This window comes from Xiphophorus couchianus, chromosome 17 (assembly GCF_001444195.1).
Source record: "Xiphophorus couchianus chromosome 17, X_couchianus-1.0, whole genome shotgun sequence".
In the NCBI taxonomy this organism is placed as follows: Eukaryota; Metazoa; Chordata; class Actinopteri; order Cyprinodontiformes; family Poeciliidae; genus Xiphophorus; species Xiphophorus couchianus.
In genome coordinates, this window is record NC_040244.1 from 8,508,696 (window position 1) to 8,532,178 (window position 23,483).

A 23,483-nucleotide genomic window follows, 5' to 3' on the forward strand; every position below is an offset into this window, starting at 1 on the left:
TTATTCAAGCATTATCAACTTGTTAAACATGAAAAGAGTTGATTCTTTGTGTTAAAGTTTTTGTCTGATTCTATGGATAATTTATAAGTTACATGAGATTGCTTAACTTAGAATCACAGATTAAAATAGACTAATGTTCTGAGTATTCAATAATGAGGCTTGGGTTGATTTTTACTTTAAATGTTTTATTCTGAAAAATGATGCACCCAGCAGAAAGACTAACTGATGTTCACTCAGGTATTTAATTGCCCTGAATGTCCTAATGAATCTGGAATTTTAAAGATAATTTTTCACCTTTTCTTAAATCCATACATGATTAAAGTATTCATTCAATATCACATACATTAGTAGAGTCCCACAAAAATGAATAACATAAATCTGTCTACAACTGGGTCAATGTCCCCAGCTTTCTCTGACTAAAGGGTTAGGTTTATTTTTCTTCTGTCAGTCCTAAAAGGTGACTCAATAATCTATCCAAATATTAATGAGGTTAAATATGCAAATATTTAACTCTGTTTATCACCATGTTTGGATGACAGAAAAATGATGAACCAAATTGATTTATAAAAAGAGCATTTAAGTTGTACATCAGTCCTCTCCCCAAAAAGGCGATTTACATACATAATTGATTTCATAAATAATCACATTCATTCTCCTTATGAGTGTATGTGAAGTTTTTGTCCACTTCAGAACTGTAAATGGTGTATAATAAGTCTTATTTGTTGTCCAGTACAGCAGAAGGCAACAGACCGGAAAGGAACCAGCTCTTGATTCAGTCGTCCTCTGATGTAGTTTGTGTGAAATTGCATTTTTTTTCTGTCCTTTTTGTTTCACAGTTGCAGTATCCTGCCAGAAACTCTGTTTGTTCTGCGCAGTTGCTTGTTCTGCAAGCCAGGTTTTCCTCTCCAAGACCATTTGTGGCTTCAGTCATGCTCATCAATTGTAAAAGTAAACTAGGGGTGAACGTTGAGCTGATTCAAAAGCTGTGTGTTGAACAAGCAGTAACCTTTCCCAGCCCAAGCTATTAGCTGCTGGTGGGGAGTCCCGGCTGTGCTTAGCATGTCTCACGGTCTGGTTTAGTGTCTGCCAATGGACAAACACAATGGCCTCTGTACACAATAGACCTGCCCCTGCTCTGCCGGAATGCAAAAAATGCTTTAACGGTTTCCGATATCTAAGGATTATGTTACATGGCAAGAAAACCAAGGTGTAGTCCATGAGATATCCCCACTTACAAGTAAAAGCATAATGGGATATTGTTGTTCTGTTCTCTCCTATAATACCTTTTTATTTTAACCGAGGCTTGGTAAATTAGATTAACGTTCTGGATGGTTTGGCCCTTTTGTCTTGATGTGTGGACCAAATTTTATTTCTTAGTGCTTTTCTGTCCATTGTTTGTCAATTAAGTTTTCCATCATGTGCCCATTCATCCATCTATTTATCCATTATTCACTTTTTCTGTCCATCTGTTTATCATCCATCTGCCCATCCATTCATCCATAGGTTTGTGTGTCTATTTATATTCTAATTCTGTTCATCCATTCATCCAAAATGATGATGTCTACAGTGGGACTGGTATTATAATCATGTGATAATTTGACTCAAAATCCAAAATATATTGTTTGCTAATTAGCTGTTCTTGAAGTAGGGCATCTCCCCCAAACAGGGAGCTAGACTTTTTGGCTCAAGTCAGAATTGTACCATTTGCACTGGCATTTTTTTATAGCCAAAATCCAGCTTTTGGAGAAGTTAGAGGTTGTAGTGCACCGTTTTTATATTGCTTTTAAGAGCACAGGAAACTTTCTTCAAACAGGAAGTGTTGAGATGAGAGAACAAAGCTTCTGATGTCAGTGGATGGAGGCTGAGTTCCTCTGGGAATGGTGGAACAGTCATAAACATTTAGTGAGATTATTACAGCAGTACAGCCTCCACAAACATGCAGTCCCAGTTGGATTGCAGTCTTATCACTGAATGCTGGAAACTTGTGCCACTGAGCAAGAAACACTGATAAAACATAATTTGCAGATTGTTTGAATGTTCTTTGGTTCAAGATAACTCTAGTCTGAAGATTAAAAAGAAGAATCCTTTAAAGATGTAGCCTGTTTCTGTTGTTGTACGTTGAGAATAAAATATATTCACTAGTTTATAACAGCATTTTGGAATGCAAATTTTGTTTTGCATAGACTGATTTTGTGCATTTTCTGATATATTTTAAAAAGACAAATGTCTCCCAAATGCAATGGGAGAGATTATGTGAATATGTTCATTATAACTCTGAATTATTATTATTTACAACAGGAGACACAAATATTGACCTGTTGCATGCTTTTATTTCCGTCTGGGAAAGTATTTATACGAGTTTCTTCATTTGCTTTCAAATGCTTTTTGTTAAATGTCAGAACTGCCCTGCTTTCCTGGAGTGACACTTCAAACAACTGATACAGAGCTATAATTCTGGAAATAGAAGACTCTTATTTGCTTTAATTTGTTTTAGTTGCTGTAGCAAAAAAACCCAACTCGGTAAGGTTGTATGAGTTTAAATTTTAAATAGTGCTCTTTGATTTGGCTGCAGGTCATGCCTGGATGAACATTCATTTGCTTTGGACTCTTTGTCTTCATCTCTTTATTTTCCACCCTGCATACTGCCCTTCCACATTCAGTGATGGGCATTTGGGCTCACTCCAAGGATGTCCATTATTGAAATCCTGAACTAATTCCCTCCACTCAGTCTCTCACTCCAGTTCCCCACCCCTCCTGCTCTTCTTGCAAATCCACCCCTCTTGCTGTGTTTCTTAACTCTGCTGTGCAAGATAAGCCTCTGCAGCCCATGGGGTTGTGTAGGAATGGTGGACTGAAGGAGCCTTTTCTGTTCAGAGTTGAGGTGAGAAAAAGAAACAGTCTATTCACCTTGCCCGTAATTTTCCCAGAGTCTCATGAGAAGAATCTGTTTTCTCATGAATAACAAACACTTAGACCTTCTGAAAACTTCACTTAACTAATTTCATGGTTCCACCATTTACAAAAAAGAAAACTCTGAAATATAGCTCAAATTTCCATTTAAGCTACTTTCAAAAAAGTATAAAAATATGTGGTTAATTGTAAAACAATGTTATCACAATTTTCAGCAAGATTTTCACAAGATGTTGTTTTCACTGCGTGCTTTAGAAAACACAAGTATTCCGACATTCCCATCTACAACTAGCTTCCCATCAGCTAATTATCTTATAGTTTGTTGTCTTCATAATTCTCTGTCTTGTCCCTTTTTTAATTTAAGGTTGATTTGTCAGATTTCTTGGACTTTCTGCTCTGTAGCTACTGTAAGTGTTTTCAGGTCAACCAAAATGATTCGAGTCTACTTTTGCATGAAGCAGCTGAATCAATTTCTAGTTTGGTTAAAAGTGAGAAAACCTTCATAACAAGCCTCGACTGTAAATGCACAGTGCTGTAAGCTTCAGAAAGTTTTTAAACCAGTTAAAATATTTATTCATTCATTTGCTTTTAAAAACAGAACAGATCAGATGTGTTAGTGTTTCATCCAAGGGCTTATTTTTCAGCGTCATCATCTAAGATAAAGGACCGTTGGCTAATTTATTTGCAGAATATATAGAGTATGCTTCACTCTTGAAGAATTTAGTTATCCCATTGGGCTGTTTCAAAACTACCGCAACAGAGGTTGGACCTTTTTTCATTTGTTGTTTCATCACAAAATAAGAATCCATTTGCACTCAATGTTTGAAGTAACAATTTCAAGATGGTCCCCTGAAGTCAGAGTTTCAAGAGGAAAAAAATTGGATGCTTCTCACCAACCCTATCCTCAAAATGCAGTATTGCTTCCGTACATTTAAAAAGTGGTGAAGTGCAGTAAGAATGCTTACTGCACTTCAGCAGTAAGCATTCTTTAAGAAGTAACTAAATTTTTTTTGGATGTATTCATTTAATGTCTCTATGTGTGGAATGCTGATTCATTTGATGCTGATTTTGCTAACGGTAATGAATCTAGTCAAGGGATATCTTGTTGCATTGATTTTCAGAGTTAAATGGAACACAGCACAAAGAGTACATTGTAGCTAATTTGCTAAATTTACTACAAAGTAAATATGAAGCAACATTTTCTCCAACTATGACTAACAGAAGCTTAACTACAACTTAAGTTGTAGTTAAATATTCAGTGTTAAACTTATGCATAGATTTTTATTTTTGTCAAGGATATTGGAACGGAAACACAGCTTGGGAAACTAAAATACCTGGATGAAGTGCTACTTGACCTGCTACTGGCTGGTGTTTGCAAAGCAGCCAATCCAGAAAAACCATTCAGTTTCCTTGTTGCTTAGTGACTGAAGCCCCAAGAGTGGAAATAAGAAGACCGTAGATATCAGCTTCTTTGCTATTGCTAAGACAGTTTCCACTGCGTATGAATGCACATTAAGATACATTTGGTATTTGCAGTATTAATTAAGCAGCAGTTATATGCTTTTTTAGAGGGGTTCTCAAATATTCTGGGATTTTAGCTATTCAGGGACAGTTATGGTGCCCATCTTGGGGGTCAGCTATATTGTACTGGAATGCCATAGTCAAAATCTGAACCTAATTTCAATTGTGAATAGTGGCAAAAATTTTAAAATGATAACGGTTGCTCAATCTGTTGATTTAAGGTAGATATCCTGCATGCTGGAGGTTCCAGAGCGTTACTTTATCACAATAATTGTGAACTATGTTCACAAAGCAGAAGTGGAGCCTCCTGCACAACCAACAAAAACCCATCAACACTTAACTTTTTATTTTTTTTGGTTTAGAAAAAGATGCAAAACTGGAGACTTGAAGACCAGACCTATCCACATCTTTCTCTTACTTATATGCAAATACAGAGATGCAGTAAATTATTAGAGGACTCATAGGAAACAGAGAAGGGAAATTTCATTGTTGCTTTTGTTTGGTCGGCAATGTAGCACCGGGTGGAGCAGAGCAGACAGGAATGCACCCATGCAGCTGTATTCACCTGGCTCTCATTAGGCGCCATGCTTTTTTGTTTTGCTTGTTAAAATATGGTAGAACATTAGTAGTTTGAGTCCCCACTTTCACCCCTGAAAAATAAAAAAATCAACTGAGAGTGATGGTGGAAGAGGGAATGTTTATATTCTTCCAGGAAAAGCTGAAACTCATAACAACCTCCTCATTTTGTCTGCTGCCCTTGCTATGATGGGAATGTTGTGACATAGTCAGTAATCCAGGACAAGCTGTACCAGAGAACAATGAGTCTGAAATTTTGGAAAACATCCTCTGGTATCATCACCATTTGCAACATTTAAACTTATGAACTTTAATAAAACAATATCATAAGAGCCTTGAAAAAGAATTAATCTCTGAACTTTTTCACATTTTGTCATGCTACAAGTATATATTTTATTCATAGATTTTATAAGACCAATAAAATGTGTGCACAATTTTGAAGTGTAAGAAAGTTTTTTTGTTTGTTTTTTTTTTTTTAAACCTAAATATGAAAAGTTTTAGTGGCCATCTGGATTCAACTCCCCTGATCCACCTTTTATTGCAGTAACTGCAAGTATTTTAGTGTGTATCTCTACCAAGATTGCACATCTAAATGCTGAAATTTTGAATGCTTGTATTACCATTAAATTTGCTCCAAAAAGTCAGATTTAATGCCTGTGAAAGGCAGTCTTCAAGTTTCATTTAGGTCTGGACTTTGACTGGGCTGTTCTGGCACATAATGTCATTATTGGAAAAGGACCAGTTCAGGTTTTAAATCTAAGAAGTGTTCTTGCAGGGTTGCCTTGCATTTCACTTATTTAACTCTGACCATCTCCTGACTGATTAAAATAAAACCTCCACCACGGTATGATGGAGATTTGATAAACTAACTTTTCTTCCACATCACAATTGTACACTACTTTTTTGGCCATTTATCTTTGGTGTAAATTCTAAAGTTATTCTACAAATTCTGTATTTTGATATTAGTTTGGACTGTGGTTGAATCTTTTTCAGCCTCAGACTGGTTTTCTCTTACTCTGCTTCATATCTTCAATCACTTCTGACCACCTGGCTTATAGGAAATACATCGCTATACCATGATGCGCTGTCACTATTGATGGTCATGAAATAAAACCCAATAAAATGCATCAGGGTTGCAAAAAACATCAAAAGGTCATGTATTTTCTTTCAATGCCCCTCTTTGACCCTAAAGTATGCAGACAGTAGCACCATGTTCTTTAGTGACTTTATTAGATTTATTTATAAGAAAATAAACTCTACTACTGTACAGTTGAAAAACCATCTGCATGAAAGCTGCATGATTCCTAAAGGAAGGAGATTTATTCTTAGCTTAAACTTACTATTTCCAGCAATTCTGTTTTCCATCAGTAAACCTTTACTGTTCATCTGGTCCAGTCTTGTTTTCATTAAAAAAATAAATAAATACCAGACTCCGCTTGGCTTGATGGCTTTGCCTGCAGCGGAGTGCCTTTTTCATTAGTCTTGCCTTTTTTCTCTCCTGTAGAGTTTGTAGATTATTTAGAAATGAAATACCAACAGAAGAAAGCAGACTGCAGAGTATTGAGATGATGTGAAACTTCAGAAATCTTTTGCTGGAAACCAAATAATCAGTTTGATTTATTACTTTTTCAGCAACGGGTTAATTATTTTGGTTTTGTATAATTGTTTTTCGTTTGAGAGAATCCTAGATTTAGAAACGTTGGTACTGGCTGTCATTTAAATCAGCTGTCATATATTTTCCCGAAACTGCAAATTTATTCAAATGTTTTATCATTCAGTGAATTTGAATATTTTTGTGTGGAAACTAAATTATTTCAATCATCTGTAGCTGATTGTAACTGATTGGGCTGTTTGTCTCTCATTTTTCCCATCTTGTCAAACTCGGAAGACTTTGTCTCTTCCTGATGTGACATGCTGTGTATTAGAGGGAAAACATGCAGCTTCTTCAGTGAGAGCTGAAACTCATTAGGAAGGGAAGGTTGACTGCTTAAATATCTGCTTCAGTCATTTAACATGCTGCAGTTTCTGTGCCAGACTCCCTTATATATATCTTGTTATTTTCATCCTTTCATCAATACAGATTTCAGGGTTTCCAAGTTTTCAGTTCCTGCTGTGTGTCTGTGTCAAAATAAAACAAACTGCTCTCCTCAGAGCAGCTTATGTAGCCAAAGCTTTGTCGGTAGTTGCACCGTAGCCGTTCTGTGGTTTTAAATTCAATAGATTACCAGAACACGTCCAGTGTATCAAGTGGCAGCGCAGATGGTGTCGAGTAACTAAGAATTCACTTTTACTAGACTCACTATAGTGAGTTGATTAAAACTTCAACAGCAAGCAGCAGCAATGCATTTAAACAATTTTGCATTATTTAGCAAGGGAAACTAGATGTAAAACATACCACTGCATAAAAAATGATTCTAGACGTTACAAGTCACCAACAAATCTCACTTACAAATGCCTTATGCCGACTTGACTTTAAGTTAAAATAGGTGTTAAAAAGGGAAAAGAATAATCCTTAGGCTATAGTGTCAATTATAATCAATCCATCAATCTGTCCATCCATTTATACATGCATGTGGGAACTTTACCAAGTTGAAATTTGCTGAGTTTTTCCTCAAAGGTTGTTCTGAGCAATACAAACTTAGCTCTGAAAATAGGAGGAAGGGAAAATGGCTTAACTTAGACTTTTTTCTTTTCAAAATGGGAAAATTAGCATTTTTTAAATGATCTTTTAAGCCTGGGAAGGAATGACTTGATAACCTTTTTTTTTTTTACTCACTTGTCTTCTAAGCTTTGCAAGGAGTTTATGGGTGATATTCTCTCATAGAAACTAATGGGTGCAGTCGAGTTCAGTGCCAGTAAAATGTTTGTTTACTTAAAGATCTGTTTGCCTTTATTTTCCATGTGACACGTAGTATCACTTCCTGTTTCAGGGTAAATTTTATTATAGTTTACAGCCTGTATAAAATAATAAAAGCAGTCAAATTGTATAATTATATGACACAAATCGGAAGCAAGTAAGCAAATGTAATTAATGAAATATAAGAAATGTTCTTTACATATTTGCCAAATCTGTTACTATGTTGTAGGAATATGAGACAAACAAACTCCTCTGTCTCTTCCCTGTAGTCCTGCATTGTAAAATTTAATCTCAACATAATCCGAGAAGTGTTTCATCAATGTTAAATATCCAGCAAAATGTGTACCTAAAGTGTGACTAGATTAGTAAATTGTTACCCTGATTTATGTCTAGTACCCAGATATTTTTAGAGAATCATTGTCATGATAGCAAAGTTTATGCAAGATCCAGCATCCTGATTGGTTGAGTTTCTGCAGAAGCTCTCAAAGTGTTTGACCTCTGAGTTAAACCTTATATAAACATTATTGCTGGTAACGGTAAGAAAATCCACAAAGGAAGAAGAGACTTTGAATAAGAGGATGAAGCAACTGACTCCAGACAGAATGAATGAGATACTTTGAAAAGCAAACCATTTGAAATTCAAATCTAAAAATTGTTTTAGTAGAATTACCATACATTAGTAAGGTGGATTTTCTTTTTCAACTTTGAAATATTCAGAACATTTTATCAGAGCATTATTAAACTACTTACACTTGTTTATGTAAGAAAAAGAAGAGTTGGTAAGATTCCAGTGTTGGAAAAACATCCTGTTTGTTCTCCGTCTGATGGAAGGCATGCAGAGGAAACTCGCGGCCTCACCAGATGAGTAATTCTTTCATCTTCTCTGCTGCTTTTTTGTTTTGTGTTTTGAAATATGCCTGTTGACGTCAGATAAGACTCTACCTGCCAGTTAAATGTGGCTGCCTGTCTGTTTGCTGTATGGATAATATCTCGCCTATTTGAACAGCAGCTCTCTCCAGGAACCAGTCATGTCATGATGATCTCTGCGATTCTTTTATTGCAAAGTCGAGACGATGTCTCTGGATTTGTGTTTTTTTGCTTGAGGTTGCTTCACTCCACTACATGTGGAATTGAATTGCAATTCTGGTTTGGCCGGAGCAGTCAGTGGCCACATAGCTTCAATAATCCTACCAGATGAAATTTTTCATGTTCGGCAGCTTCGCAAAAAAAAAAAAAGCAGTTATTTTCCCAAGCGTCTGCTTACTCCTCTGTGCTGGCAAGAAGAGACGACTCCAGAGAAAATGTGGTGTAACCTGCCAAAGCAAACTCCCAGAAACTTGATGAATGTCCCGCTGCCGAGACTCTGGGGATCAACTTGCACTTCATTGAAATTCCTCTGATACTGGATCCGGGCTTGTTGCTCACTATTCAGACTTTTTCACACCAATTACCCTTCCGTCTAAAGTCTAGAGTCTTACTTTTGTTACCAAGGTACTTGAGATTAATTTCTTAATTCTGGAAATTTGTTTGCTGTTCTCTTAACTGCTTGAATTCTTCCTAACTCCCATCAGTTCTAAGAGAGAACCTTTTTTCTTTTTGGTAACTAGATTGTCAAAGATTATTCAAGCTGCACTAAAGAGACAAAAACATTAAGTAGCTTAGGCAAGTTTCTGGACTAAGGTATCCTAAATAGGACAGAAATGGCTTTCTTTATTTGGTAAGAAATATAAACGCTGACAGATTGCTGCTAAAAAATGCTGATTTCTTTGCCTTTCAAAAGCATTGCTGTGTGCCTCAAAATTATTGAAGCCCCTTCTACTTTTTCACATTTTTTCCCCCATGCAACCACAAATTTCAGTATATTGTATTGTGGTTTTATGTGACAGATTAACACAAGTAGGGATAACAAGTTTTAGATAACTTAAGAAGTTGAAGGAAAAGAAATATTTTCCATTTTTCTTTTTGATAAAATCCTGCAAAGGTTCTTCTTCTGTTTGCACACAGGAGTGAGTGTCCTGGATTGCCTTCATAATAAATTGTTTTTGTTTTTTTTAATGAAGTGATTAGTGGCTAACCTGTTGCTCTCCAAAGCATGCTATTATGGAGCATGCTATTAAGGAGCTCCAGAACCAGGCTATTTTTTTAACAGCAGGATGAAATAATGTCTCTAGGGAGAAAAATAAAATGTTTCCCCATGCTTTTATCGGGAGACATCGTAAAATCTTCATTAAAATAGCATAAGTTTTGTTAACTAAACAAAAATTGTACTTGCATGAAAAAGCCATTTTATTAAAATAAAATATATTTTCCTAACTTTCTTTCTTTTAAATTTAATTTAACCTGCATGTCAAATGTGTTTTAATTTGTTTCTTAGTCTAAATCAAAGTTGTTGCTTTAACAATGGATCATTATAAATCACCATCCAATCTGTTAATTTTAGATCTTTGTACCTAAATTGTCTTGCGTTGTAACATTTGCACCCTCATGTTAGCTAGCGCACCAGTACATTGCATCTCTTTCTAAAGTTCCTCAGTTTATTCCAGCGCTACACTAGTACCATCATTAATCTCACTACAGTTTAAGATATATAACACTCATTAACTGTCTTTATTACTTACAAGGGTTTGCAGACTGAGAATCAACATCCCATCTGTTGAATCGCATCTGGTTACTGTCCCATGTCCCCAGTTGGCTCAAGTCAGACTCAGACGGAGCATCTGCCTCTGGCTGATGTTGACATCCCACTTTTATGGTGTCAAATCTGTGATCTCTCTGTAATTATCACAGCAAAGAAGGGCGCTGACAAGTGTAAACAATAAATGCCTTTGGTCTTAAATTGTACCAAATGGTTTGGCTGTCATAACATTGTTTATAGAGCCATTTAAAATGGATGCTGTCAGAAGCCACAATGTCTTTTCTTTCAGAAGGCTCATCCTCTGATGTATCTGCCTCCTGCCTGTTCTCTCTTCCCTCTGGAAAGGTCCTTTTCTCTGCAGAAGAAGTAATGCATCATGAAGGGGAATAATATTCGAGGAATGGTATTGCACAGAGAATAGGATGGCAGATGCTGGCTTTAAATAGAAGTGTTGCCTTTGTGTCATGCTTATTGTTTTCCCGTGTCAGTCGTAGCTGTAGTCATCCCAGGGGCTCTCTCCAGCTGTGCTGTGCGGTAGGTAGGTGGTACTCTCTCTGTTTGTTTGGAGGGGCTGCCTTGATGGGATCAACAGTGAATTCCACATATGGGCTCAGCCACACAGGTTGTCATGCAATATGAAGCTCAAATCTGAGCCAAATACCTGATGAGGTGCACTTTAAATTTGGCATGTTTCAGTAGCTGTATTTCATCGTATTTAACGTCAAACAGATTTTAGTTTTGGCCTTCCTTTGCTGCATTTAGGATATCCCATCATGTCCTGGCAGAGAGTCAGCTGCTGGTGATCCATTACAGCTGACAAACTGTTACATCTGGATCAGAGCAGTGGCATCCAAAGCTGCTTCAATTAGATTTAGAGATGCATCCAAAATATGCATTTTGAATGAATGGGGAATGTGTTTGTATCCAATTGATCCTAAACCATCAAACTCAAAAGAGAGTTTGCTATTCAGAGCTTTAGGTTTGCCCAGAGGAGCAGTTGGAAAAAATATCATTATTCTGGTACCAATTTTTTGTAACAATTAGACCATGCCCAAATGAATTCCTTATTCATCCTTATGTCCATTTCTTAGGTGGAACCTACTTTTGCAATAAGCACTATGGCAAAACTGAAGTTTTTAACTATTTTGAAAGGCCAACAATCTCATTTTCATTTTTGGCTTGATGTATTTAATAATACTACATCAATTCAATTGTTTTGAAGGCTTTGTGACCCTTATTTTGAAAGGGCAACATATTACAGTATTCATCACTGTTTTGATTCCACATAATAAGTACCAAAATGTTCAGGGAAATTCCTAAGATGAGGATGCATGACTAAGAAAAGCTCAGTAATTGTAGTGACAAATATAATTTCCCTGAGCAATAGTTGCAATTTCAGGGTCGGTTTTACATGTCAGGGAAACAAAATATTTGTACTTTTTGGTATTTTAAAGCTTTTTACTGCTTCTTACAAACTAAAAACAATTACATTTCAACCATTTTGGCATATTGGAATAATGAGGTTTTATTATGTGGCTAAAAAGGAGAGTGGTGATTTAATATAAAGGTAAGTACATATTTACATAGTGCTGGCAGATGTAAACTTAGTTTTATTTGATGTGTCATGGAAACCTTGAGCTGCACAGGCTGTGCTCTCACATGATCCCTTCAGGATATCGTGAAGAGATGTGGTTGATTAGCATTTCAAATGGCATTAAGTCAGCAAGAATCATACTTTCCAACCACAAATTAAAAACATCATTGGCCAAAGATGATGTCTTCAATCCCTGTGCAGCAGATGAAATCAAAAGCCACAATTAATTGAGCGAAGAATTTGGCACCGTTTCTCATTTCTGCCAATCTGGAGGAATCTCTTTATAGTTTAACTGTTGCCCTTTTAGGGCTAGTTTTTGGAAGCTCACTTTAATGTACTGACAACCAAAAAGACAGATTAACAGGTTAGCACTGGAAGATGTATGAAATTTCTACTTTTGAAACTGAGTTTGCATTGCTTTTCAGCTCAAGAGTTAAAACCCGAGTTAAGTTATGTGCTGTGCTCAGGCTAACAAATATTCCCAAAAGAAGGCAGTGCAATGTATTTACAGATGCTGAGTTATACGTTAAACAGCAAAATTAACATGTTTATGTCCTATGTGTACATACAGTTTAACGAAATGTGAACCAACAGGCATTTTATGCATATTTTATCATCATCTTATTAGTGATCAGTCACTAGTTTTTAGGACATTTTGCCCAATCAGTGCACAGTATATGGACCTGCTATTCTGCTCCTGTATGAATCATAGCCAGTTTAACAATAAAGTTTGGTATGGCATTCATCTCACTCTACCTGTTATTTTTTAATAATGAAATATCAGTAATATTTAGCAAACAGTTGTCTATTTATAATAAAATAATGGCATTTGACTGACATATTTCATCTGCTGTTTTATTTCCAAAATTTCCTGTCAGCTTTTAACATTTAACACAAAGACAAAGTGGGCCAGCTAGTGGACCGCCCTAGCGCTAAAACCGCCAGGCTTAGTGGTGGTTTTAGTTTTCTGGGGGAATTCTTGAGCGTTGACAAAATTGAAAGTACTGCTCTATTTTAAAGCGGCTCATCAAAGAGTCAATTTTACCTTTTTGTCAAATGTCAACATTTGTTTTGTTGTTTTTTTTGTGGCACAAAATAGTTTTAAATTGTAACAGTGTGATTGCTGTAGCAAAAAATACCAGCATCAAACTATTAAAAATTTTAATAACACCTTGTCAATTGTAAATTAAAAACATCACCTTTACAGAAGTGACTAGTAGAGCTCCTTTTGTTTATGCATTTTAATCTTGTTATGACTAGAAATATTTCCACACAGCCAAAATAGCTTTTTCTTAGTACGCAGCAACAGGTGGGGAAGCAACAGCGCTATCCAACTCTACACTTCATAAATATACAAATATACAACTTTACGCTTCATAAATATACAAACTTTCTCTTCCTTAAAAGAACTTTAAGTAGTTGAAATAATATTTGGAATGACTGCAAAATCTAGACTTATTTCATGTGACTGAGGTCAAACTGTTGTGTTCACAGCCAAACAGACTTAACAAAAAACTGGAAGAAGAGTTAAACGGAAATGAACAATATAAAAAAAATCTAAGAAATAAGTGGCAACAATTTACCCAGAAGTTAATATAAACGAACCTCTATTATTATAATTATTCTTTTAAAAAACAAAGAAAATTTTGCATCCAAAATTCAGAATAACTAAAAACTAAAAAAAAGTCTAATTTATGTCCAGGAGTTCAAAAAAATTTTTGTTTCCATCTGTCCGTTCAACAGCAAAACAGCGGAAATTTAAAGATGCAATTCTTTGGCCAAACCGAAGGGCGGCGCTGTTCGTTTAAGGGATGTAGTTCCAGAGTCAAACACAAGGGCAGAGCTGTACATTTGCAGTTTGGTAGGTCAGTGTAACAAAAAAGTGCTTTGTGGTTCTCTGCATTTGAAAAAGCGCAATACAAGTACAGACCGTTACCATTTATCTTATTGTATTAGCTTATGGAACATGCAGCCTTGGCACTGACTACTGAAAATCATGATAGAGTTTGAATTTCTGCACCAAATATGACTATTATTGCAAAATTCCTACCTTCTAAACAGAAGTGCAACACAGAAGTGTTCAGTAAGTTCTAATGTAGGGGCATAGAAATCCATTTGCAGCTAGTTATCTCACTAAATTACAAGATGACTAAGGGATATCGTGGGATGGAACAGAGTTTGTATTTATAAAACAAAATTGCAGCAATTCAGGATGAATCATTCCATTCAACCAGAAGTAACAGCATTTATGGCCTTATATTGTATTTGCACCATGCTATCTATGATGCTGGAGAGCTCAGAGAAAGTGGAGAACTTGCCTTATTTAGTTCCACACCCAGCACAATATTAAGTAAATACCGCACAATTTCCATCCAATTTTCTTTTCCATTAATCAACTGTGTACACTACTTCATCTGAAATTTATCATCTCAGGTAATGAAATCTAGTTCTAATGAGGTTATAAACGTAGTAAGAGTCAAATAAACATGTCATCTATATTATTGGCTAGCAAAGTTTGAATGCATAACCTCTAAAATGTCACAGGGAACCTAAAGCCGCATTTCAGCTATTTAGTACACATATGTACTAAATAGCCCTAAAGCCCTAAAGTCATCAAAGCCCTAAAGTATTTAGTACACATATGTACTAAATACTTTAGGGCTTTGATATTTGACGAGAGAGTTGGTGCAGTATTCTCCAAAATGAGCCTTCATTGAGTGATTATATAAATGCTGGTGCTTCGAGAGCACCTTCCAAACAGACCATTTTGATTGAAAGGTAGCAAGTTCAATGCATCAACTATAAACTTAGCTTAACCCGTCTTTGCTATCACTGTTACTTATGCCTCATTAAAAATAAATAAACAAACACTGCTGGTGAGGGGGACAAGTAAAGCCCACCAGGTTTATAATTCACTGGGGGAAACCCTATTGCTTTTTGGTATTTTTACAATATTTACGGACTTTGTGTTCTTCAAAAGACTTAATTTGATGTTGGGTGTATGCATAAATGAGATTATGGAAGTTGAGGTGTATCTAATACTAGACTGAAAATTGAAGTATTTCTATCTTCTTCTGGGCTTTGTGTAGACAAAACCTCCAAGGTGTTCCCTGCAGCACTGGTACTGCAAAGAATGTAGTTTCAATGCTGCAGGAAACCTGCAAAAATAGTTCAGTGAAGTTCTTAGTCACTAAGGATTCTTTAGAGTATCAATCATGGATTTCAGTGAAATTTAATATTGGAGACTCCTGGTGTTGGCATATACACACAGAGAACCCAAAATGTACAAACAACTTACTTTTTTGTGGTCATTCTTTTGTACTATAATAAAAGGTTTATTCCAATTATATATAAATATGTAATATATTTTGCAGCTTGAAGCTAGAACTCACTATGAACCTCTGCCTCCTAGTTTCTAAGTCATATATTATCTAGTAATAAATTAAAACGACTCCATGTTGGTTGAAGAGATTCGGCTATTGACCATGACTATAAAAGATATCTATTCCTTTTTTTCTTTGAATTAAACACATGTAGTACTGGTAGGAGCTACGGTGTCATCTGGAACCAACAAAGCAAAGAAGGCAATTTATTTCTTACAAAACTGTCCAGTCCCATGACTCGATTTATAAAATATGGGCTCTGGCTTGCAAGCTGTGTGTCTAAATTTATTGAATTGTGACCTGAGTCGAAGCAGCAGGGTATGCCTGTTGTCAGAAATGGGTTGTTTTATTTCTACAAGAGATTATCTTGTTAATTACACAGCCTGTTGCTGAGGTTTGAAAATGCCTCACTAGCAGACTGTAAAATGACAAAACGAGCAATCTCTGAAGGAAATCTCTGCTTTTCAGGCCATTCTAGTCTAATGACTAGATCAAAACTGTGAGCAAAATGATGCCCAAATGTTCTGGCATCCTGAGCGTTCTCCAGTCTGTTGGTACTGGTTAGATGCAGATTGATTAGATTTGACATTTATTCCTCCTCTGTTTTAGTAGAAAGAGAGTCTATGTCAACCAAGTATATGTATTTAGGAATACTTTGTTTTTGCAAGGGAAATATGTCTTAAACAAATGAAATCCGCTTATTGACAAATTCTTAGTGTGAAAAGTTGATTTTGAAAAGATCAGTTTTATCAGAGATGCTTTTTAAAATTACAGTAATATCAGAAAATTTTGTAAGCAGTTATTTCTTCTTCTTGGATTCCAGTTTGCATGCAAGGGATAATCTGGAGAGTAAAACATTATAAAAGTTATTTTCCCAGAAGAGTAACGTGGCTTTTGGCTCATTGTGATTGACCAGTAGTGTTTGATCATTTGAAGAACATGCATTCATTGGTATAATTTTTAGATTCAGCAAAAGTGACTATGTGGCAAACAGGAGCTTTAGCAGAGGAAAAATCAACATGTGATCATTCAGAACAGGTTTTCAGAAGACTCCATGAGATGCGTAACAGTCATAGAACCTTTTATAACCAGGTGTTCCTCTAGCTGAGTACTGCCACCAGGTGCCTCAGGCTGTTACTGCTCACCAGCAGCCCTGCAGTCACTCTCCAAAATTGCAGACTCAAACGGGGGGCAAGTTTGACTCGTTGGTTCTTGTTCTGCTGAGTGGGAGCCCATGAAGCTCCCACTCAGCAGAAACGGACCTTTTTTTCCTCTCAGGCTTCTGTGGTCTTGTTCTAAACAAGTGCAAACTAGTGACGCCTCCGAATGTTTAAGCATTTCCACTTTCACTGCACGGGTTAAATGAAAACTGTTTTAGTGTCTTGGAAAACTTGTAACGTTTTCAAAAAAGTGGTTACAAATTTCCAGTGCATCTGCAGCAGTATGATGTTTCAGAAAAGGTTATATAACTGGTTTAATATAAATTGCATATTATTAAGAGCTAAAATGTTTTGTTTTTAGGCAACTTATAATAAGTAGTAGGTTGAATTACTTGCAACAATTCAGGGTTCCATTTGGTTTTGCTCTTTGAGTCATTTTTGGCTGCACTGCGCCTCTCGAACCATTCTTTTCATTTGTGTCAACCCCACAGTTTGACAGTGTGTGAAAATAATTTGGACTGTCGGTCCCGCTGCCATGCATGCATAACTTGCTGGATTCAGCAAACCTGGCTTTATTCCGGATCCATCATGTCTGCGGTTCTTTTGATGGGTCTCTGAAACCTGATTAGTCCCCGAGTTGTTGGAGCTTTGAATAAAAATAACCTCCAGAGCCAAGAAAACCACACTTCAGCAGCCAAGAGACGTGATGGCCGTGCAGAAACACAAATGCTGAGTGCTATTTGGCTGTCCAAGTGATCCGTCGAATATTTTTTACATTTTGTCACATTACAACAATAGATTTAAACCTTCTTTATTGGAATTTTATGTGATGGATTAACCAAAAGGCAGGTTTAATTGTGAAGTGAAAATACACTGTTTACTGTTAATCTTTTATAATACTATTTGAAAAGTGTGGTGGACATATCTTTAGAACCCTCTTTCCTCTGATACTCCCAAATAAAATCTAATAGAACCAAAAGCTCCTACATGTCATTTTATTTCACTAGAAATACATCTGATGGCCTCAGATGTTTGTTAGACAATATTTATGAACAAACCACACTGTAAATACCAAGAGACACACCAGGCATAACTATCCCAAGTTATGAAGATCTTACAAGACACTATTAGAATGCATTATGTAAAAATAAAAAGAGAATGGCAAAACTTAACTGCCAACCTACCAAGAATGAACATGCTGGATGTCAGGTGCACAATCTCCTCTGATTTTGAAAAAGTACTAAGCAAAACCTTGGATTCAAAGTACTCTTCTGAATATTGAATATTAAGATAGTTGTCCCATGAAGAAAAAAAATCTTTACAAATTTTTAACTCTTGATTGATTCCTGCAAGTTTATTTTCCAAGACAAAGTCATGATTTGAAAGGAGCAGACTGTAAACGTCAAACATTGAACTTGCAGAGCAACAAGATCCTGAGTTATTATTGCCTTGTTCGGCTGTCCACCGAAACTGACAGACCAGGCAAGGAGAGTGTTAATCTGAGGAGTACAGTAGATGAAAGTTATCAAAGTTAACCTGGTTAAAATATTGCTAACAAAAAAGAAAACCAAAAAACTTAAGTAGCAATCATGTGGAAGTACATTCTCTGGAAGAAAACTAAGTCATTTTTCTGTTCCCTATTGTGACAACTTCTCCCAACAATGAAACAAGGTAACATCATGATACTTTAGGAAATTTTTCAGCAGGAACAAGAAGGCTAATAGGAGTCCATGGTAAGATGGATGAAGATGAAAACAAGGCAAACGTGTTAAAGGTTTCAAAAACCCTTGGCGAGGACAGCAAAATGTTTGACATTTTTTTCTTACATGACAATTACGCGTTACTTTTTCCTGATCTTTCAAATAAAGTTCCAATGAAATACATTGTTTGTGGTTGTAACCTGATGAAATGTGAAAAGTTTACAGTAGTATTCGGTTTGCTTGGCACTTTGGAGGGTGTTGATGGATCTCTGCTCCTAATGTGACAGAACTTCCCAGTGGTGGTTTAGATTTATCTCTGTGGTATTCTTTGTTTCCATGTGGCTTTTTTTTTTTTTTTTTACAATTTTTTAAAGAGGACCTCTTTGGGAGCTTAGATGGTAAAGTACAAGAACCAGGTGTTTTGTGTTGAGTTGCAGGTGCGGGTTCTGTACTGGTGAGGAGATTTAAAACATTCCAAGGAGGAAGTCTGTGGAAAGGTAGAGACCTATGAACACAGCTTTAGGTCAGGGGTTTCTGTGCAGCGTTCTGATTAGGTATCCAACTAAAGCAGCTGATAGGAATGAGAAATACACGTGGCTGTCACAAGGTGAACATGCTGGATGTCAGGTGCACAATCTCCTCTGATTTTGAAAACGTACTAAGCAAAACCTTGGATTCAAAGTACTCTTCTGAATATTGAATATTAAGATAGCTGTCCCATGAAGCAAAAAACATCTTTACAAATTTTTAGCTCTTGATTAATTCCTGCAAGTTTATTTTCCAAGACAAAGTCATGATTTGAAAGGAGCAGACTGTAAATGTCAAATGTTGAACTTGCAGAGCAACAAGATCCTGAATTATTATTGCCTTGTTTTGTCCAAGGACTCTTGCGAGGGTGTGAAATATAAAAACAGGAGGGGCCTAAGGAGGCTTATTATAAACTCCACCAAAATTGCTTGCACTGTAAAAATAATGCTACTGCCATAATCATTATCCTGCAGCTTAGGGAGAAAATATGCATTTATACTTGGTGTACAGTGTTTAGAAAATATCAGTTCAGGAAGGAAGAAGTTCAGATGCCAGCACATGGGCAAAAATGAGATTAGGAATTGGACAAAAAGCAGGACCACTTCCGTTCTGCTTTCTCAGGCAAGCACACGGAAAGCAGCCTGTTATTATTGCTGGTTTGCAGAAACTAGATTACTGGCGTAAATTCTCTAGCAGCCTACAAAACCAGTCTCTCTTGGGCTACAGTTGGTTTGGTCTGTGGTTAGGACATGCAGAAGGAAAAACTCTTGGCTCACATGAGTAAGATAAATTGTGGCGTAATCCCAAGTATTTAAGTGATCCCTTTTATATAAGGCCTCGTCAGGATGAATGAACATTTATCAAGGAGACAGTGTATTGATTTTGATTTTATGAAGAAAATCTACAACGTATGAATCCTTCCAATGATTAATTTATTGTATTTTTACTTGCAGCTCCTTGCTGCAACTGAAAATATACTAGTTTTACTAGTTACATTTTCTTTATGAGAAATATCTAAAGTTTTTAGATATATAGACGAGGAGCTAAATGTAGCTCCAATTAACAACAAATTTCACTTCATTGTTTTAAGTTTTGTCAAAACCAATCAGAATTAAAAATAAGATGGATTCTAATCAATCGTCAATACATTAATTGTACTTTGATAAAGTACACATGACAATTTTCATGACTAACTTGAAAAAATAACCACAACAGGATTCCTACTCAGTCTGGAGCTTAAGGTGATTTCCAGATCTGATAAGAATGGAAAATAAAACTGGTTATGTTAAATTTGTGTTTACTTCCAAATTGTTACCTTCTCTAAAATGTATATCTAGCAATCTATTATCCATCGGCCCATATATCCATTTGGCTATCTGTCAAAGGACAAACAGTTTGACAAATAGATGTACAGTTTTGTTTTTTTGTCATAATTTTATGGTAATTTACTTGTATTAAGAGTTTATAAATAAGGGTAAAAGTTTACTGAGTTTGATTATAGAAAAACACGTAGAACTGCTGTTAAAACAACGTTAAATAGATTTAAAGTTGAGGAAAATTGCTTTGCAGTTTTTAAAAGTAAAATTCTTGTTTGCCTTGTAAGGCTTTTATGGTGTTATGATGTCTTCTTTCCATGCCAATGCAGGCCAGCATTGTTTTGTGTCAGAGGCTCGTGCAAATACCCAAGAGAAAGACAACTACACAGAAGGGCACACTTGCTTTCCATTTCCTGAGATAATGATGTTTATACCTGCAGTAAACAGTTCGTAACACAAGAAATCTGGTGTGCGTGTGGTTCTACAGTTGAGTAAATGGAGTTTGTTTAGTCTTCCTGGAATTTTTCTTTCTCCTGCCATAGTTGTAGACTTTTGGTAAAACGGCCAATTTCTATGAACCAATAATTATTTAATGTTCAGATGATGACCAAACAAGTAGAATTAATAAAAGATGAATTTGTGGATTAATAGGCTAAAGGTTATTTTAACTCTTCACCAGTTTATAATGACTTTTAATACCAACCCACTTTCAATTTTGATTCATAAACAAACCCGTTATTACTGTAGCTATTGATAAATAGTTGTAGGAAGGCTTAAATATTACAGAATTATGCATTTATTTCTGAAACGTTTTTTACCCAATTTCCATTATTTTGGCTGTCATTCCAGTTTGAGTCAGTACTTTTGACAAAAGATGACAAATTATGACCCTCATCAAACCAAAATAAAGAAATCTCTTGCAGTATTTATTGAAGTCTCAGTAGTAGTAAGCCATAGAAAATTACTTTAACATGATAAACACATTTTGGTTTCAATAACACAGTGCTAACTGTGCTAATTGAAAACTGTTACAAAATAATTTAATAGTTTTATAGTTCTTCTGGATTTCAGATTTGACAGTCAGGACTGTAGTCAGCATGCTGAAAGCCAAGATGAGGGTTATTTGAGGTTCTTTGCTAGTTTTATACACGTCTCTTTGTTGTAAACCAGGAGGAATAGATGTTTTACAGCTGGGGGAAATCCTTCGCCGCCACAGTATAGGATGTCATACTCTTAAATCACACCACAACTACAGCAGCCATGTGGAAACCACAAGAACAACTTTGGTCAGCTCTGGGTGCTTCTCACCAGACGAGGAAGTCTGAAGATTTCTATTTGTGAAACATTCATGTAGAAACTGACAACTTTGCAGGAGGTTTGTGCTTTTGAACCTCTCTGCTGTAAAAGTTCTTGCCGAGTTCCGCATAACGAAGCAGAGGGGTCGATGGAGGGCCATGCGGTTGTCTGTGGGAGTTAACAATTGGGATTGTAACAAGGGTAACAAGAGAAGCTGCAAATACTAACCTACAGATATAGATGGATAGATAGAGACAGAGACATATTAATTACACACTGAGGCTTCTTACAACCCAGCTGACGCTCCAAGCCATCGCTGAGGTTATTACACCACTAGAAGAAGTTTGGCAAACGTCTAAGCATACAGAGAACGTTTTCCCACAGAGGCATTAAAGCTCATGCAGACAGTCGAAGATCTCTGCCCAGCTCTGCTGAGCCCAGCTGGTCTGCCCTCAGGCCTTTGGTTCACTCTGACGCATCCAGAGGAATGCTGCTGATGCTCACCGGATCAACAATCACAACCAGAAACTCTCTTGCTTATTTGCTTAAAGCTGTTTGCTGTGACCCTCTCCTTATGTCAGTGGGACTCTTTTCATGGTTTGGTTCAGTGTTGATTAAATTACCACTGCCTAATTTGGGGTCAAAGATAGGGTCACAATTTTCAAGTTCAAAGTCAAACTGTGTTAGAATTTATCTTATGTTACAGTAATTTTTGAAGAAAGCTGTCTATCTTTGGGGTTTTGTTCTGATTTCAACTGTATATGTTGTATTTACATGAAGCCATCAAGCACACATTTCTTATCTGATGAATTCAGATTTGAAATACCTGTGACACTAACCTTGGTAGCATCAGCGTCTTATAATTAATCTATCAACTCTGAGGGGTTTTGCCCTCACTTTGATCTGTGTTGTTACCTGACCAAGCTGGCAGTCGTGATTAATCAGCTTGTGAGTTTATCTCTTTCCTAATGGATCATCCTAATGAAGTCTCTGTGCTGTAGTGAGTGACGGGTGATTAATGCACACCAGTCATTAAATCCTCTGCATGAGCATACTTCCACTGAAGATGCCCACTGCTTGTTTAGAGATTAATTTTGAGATAAAGTGGACAAGACACTGGCACAGTGAAAAACCAGCACATATGAAATCCTTGGCAACTATTGAAACAGGAGGTCACTTTTCCAATGAAATCACTATTTAACCTCTTTGAAATCATGTTAATGAGATCAAAAATCCCTCTTGACATCCATGGAAATAATCTATGAATTTGCAGTCAGTAGAGGTTTCTCCATATTCCATAATTGTTTTTTATTCATCCTGAAGAATGTAATTTCTTGTGTTTGCAAAGATGCAACAACAATTGCCACAAATGACTTTTTTGTGAAGATTTAACCCCTGCCCAAAAACCTTTGGCATATTAAATAATTGTTTTTAGGACTACATGGAATTTACATTTTTATTATATATTCATATGCAAATCAAAAGACCTCAAGGTATTGAGCAAGAGGTTCTTTTCACTCCTTGCTTGTTTAGTATAAAGTGTATGTGCTTGAGTCGTACGAGTTTGAAAGAAAAGGCTCAGTTTTTGGCAGCCAATCACCAGTTGCATCCTTTGCTGTCATGCAGTCATTTTTAACTGAAATCCCAGAGCATAAAGGTAAAGCCTCCTGTCCTGTAGAAAAAGTCTGATGTATTTTTGCAGCCAGCCACAGATGAACCGTCGGGGGGGGGGGGGGAAAAAAGGACTGATCATTTTCCTCCCCAAAGAGTTTCCAACCACAACAGACATTCCAGCAGACCGTGAAGTTCTGCTCCAGATGTAGCTTCTTTAATATTTCATGTGCAGAGCGACTGAAGTGGGTATGGAGATCGTAGCAAAGCGGGGTAACTGTTTTCCTTGTTCTGCTAATGTAAACTCCTTCAACGCCCTCACACTATGCTTTTGTAAACAGGAAACAAGTTTCAATGCAACATTTCTGGAATTATCAGTGGTAAGACTATAGACAT

General features: G+C 36.4%; 1 protein-coding gene and 1 long non-coding RNA gene across 2 annotated transcripts in view; both read left to right on the top strand.

Moving 5' to 3' along the window:
• pawr (PRKC, apoptosis, WT1, regulator) overlaps positions 1-23,483 on the top strand; it is a 58,731-nt gene that overhangs the window by 13,620 nt on the left and 21,628 nt on the right. The gene's annotated exons all lie outside the window — the stretch shown is intronic.
• On the top strand, positions 14,740-16,096 carry LOC114160901 (uncharacterized). The gene is made up of 2 exons (XR_003598890.1): positions 14,740-15,629; positions 15,838-16,096. It is a non-coding gene; the product is annotated as an uncharacterized LOC114160901 (long non-coding RNA).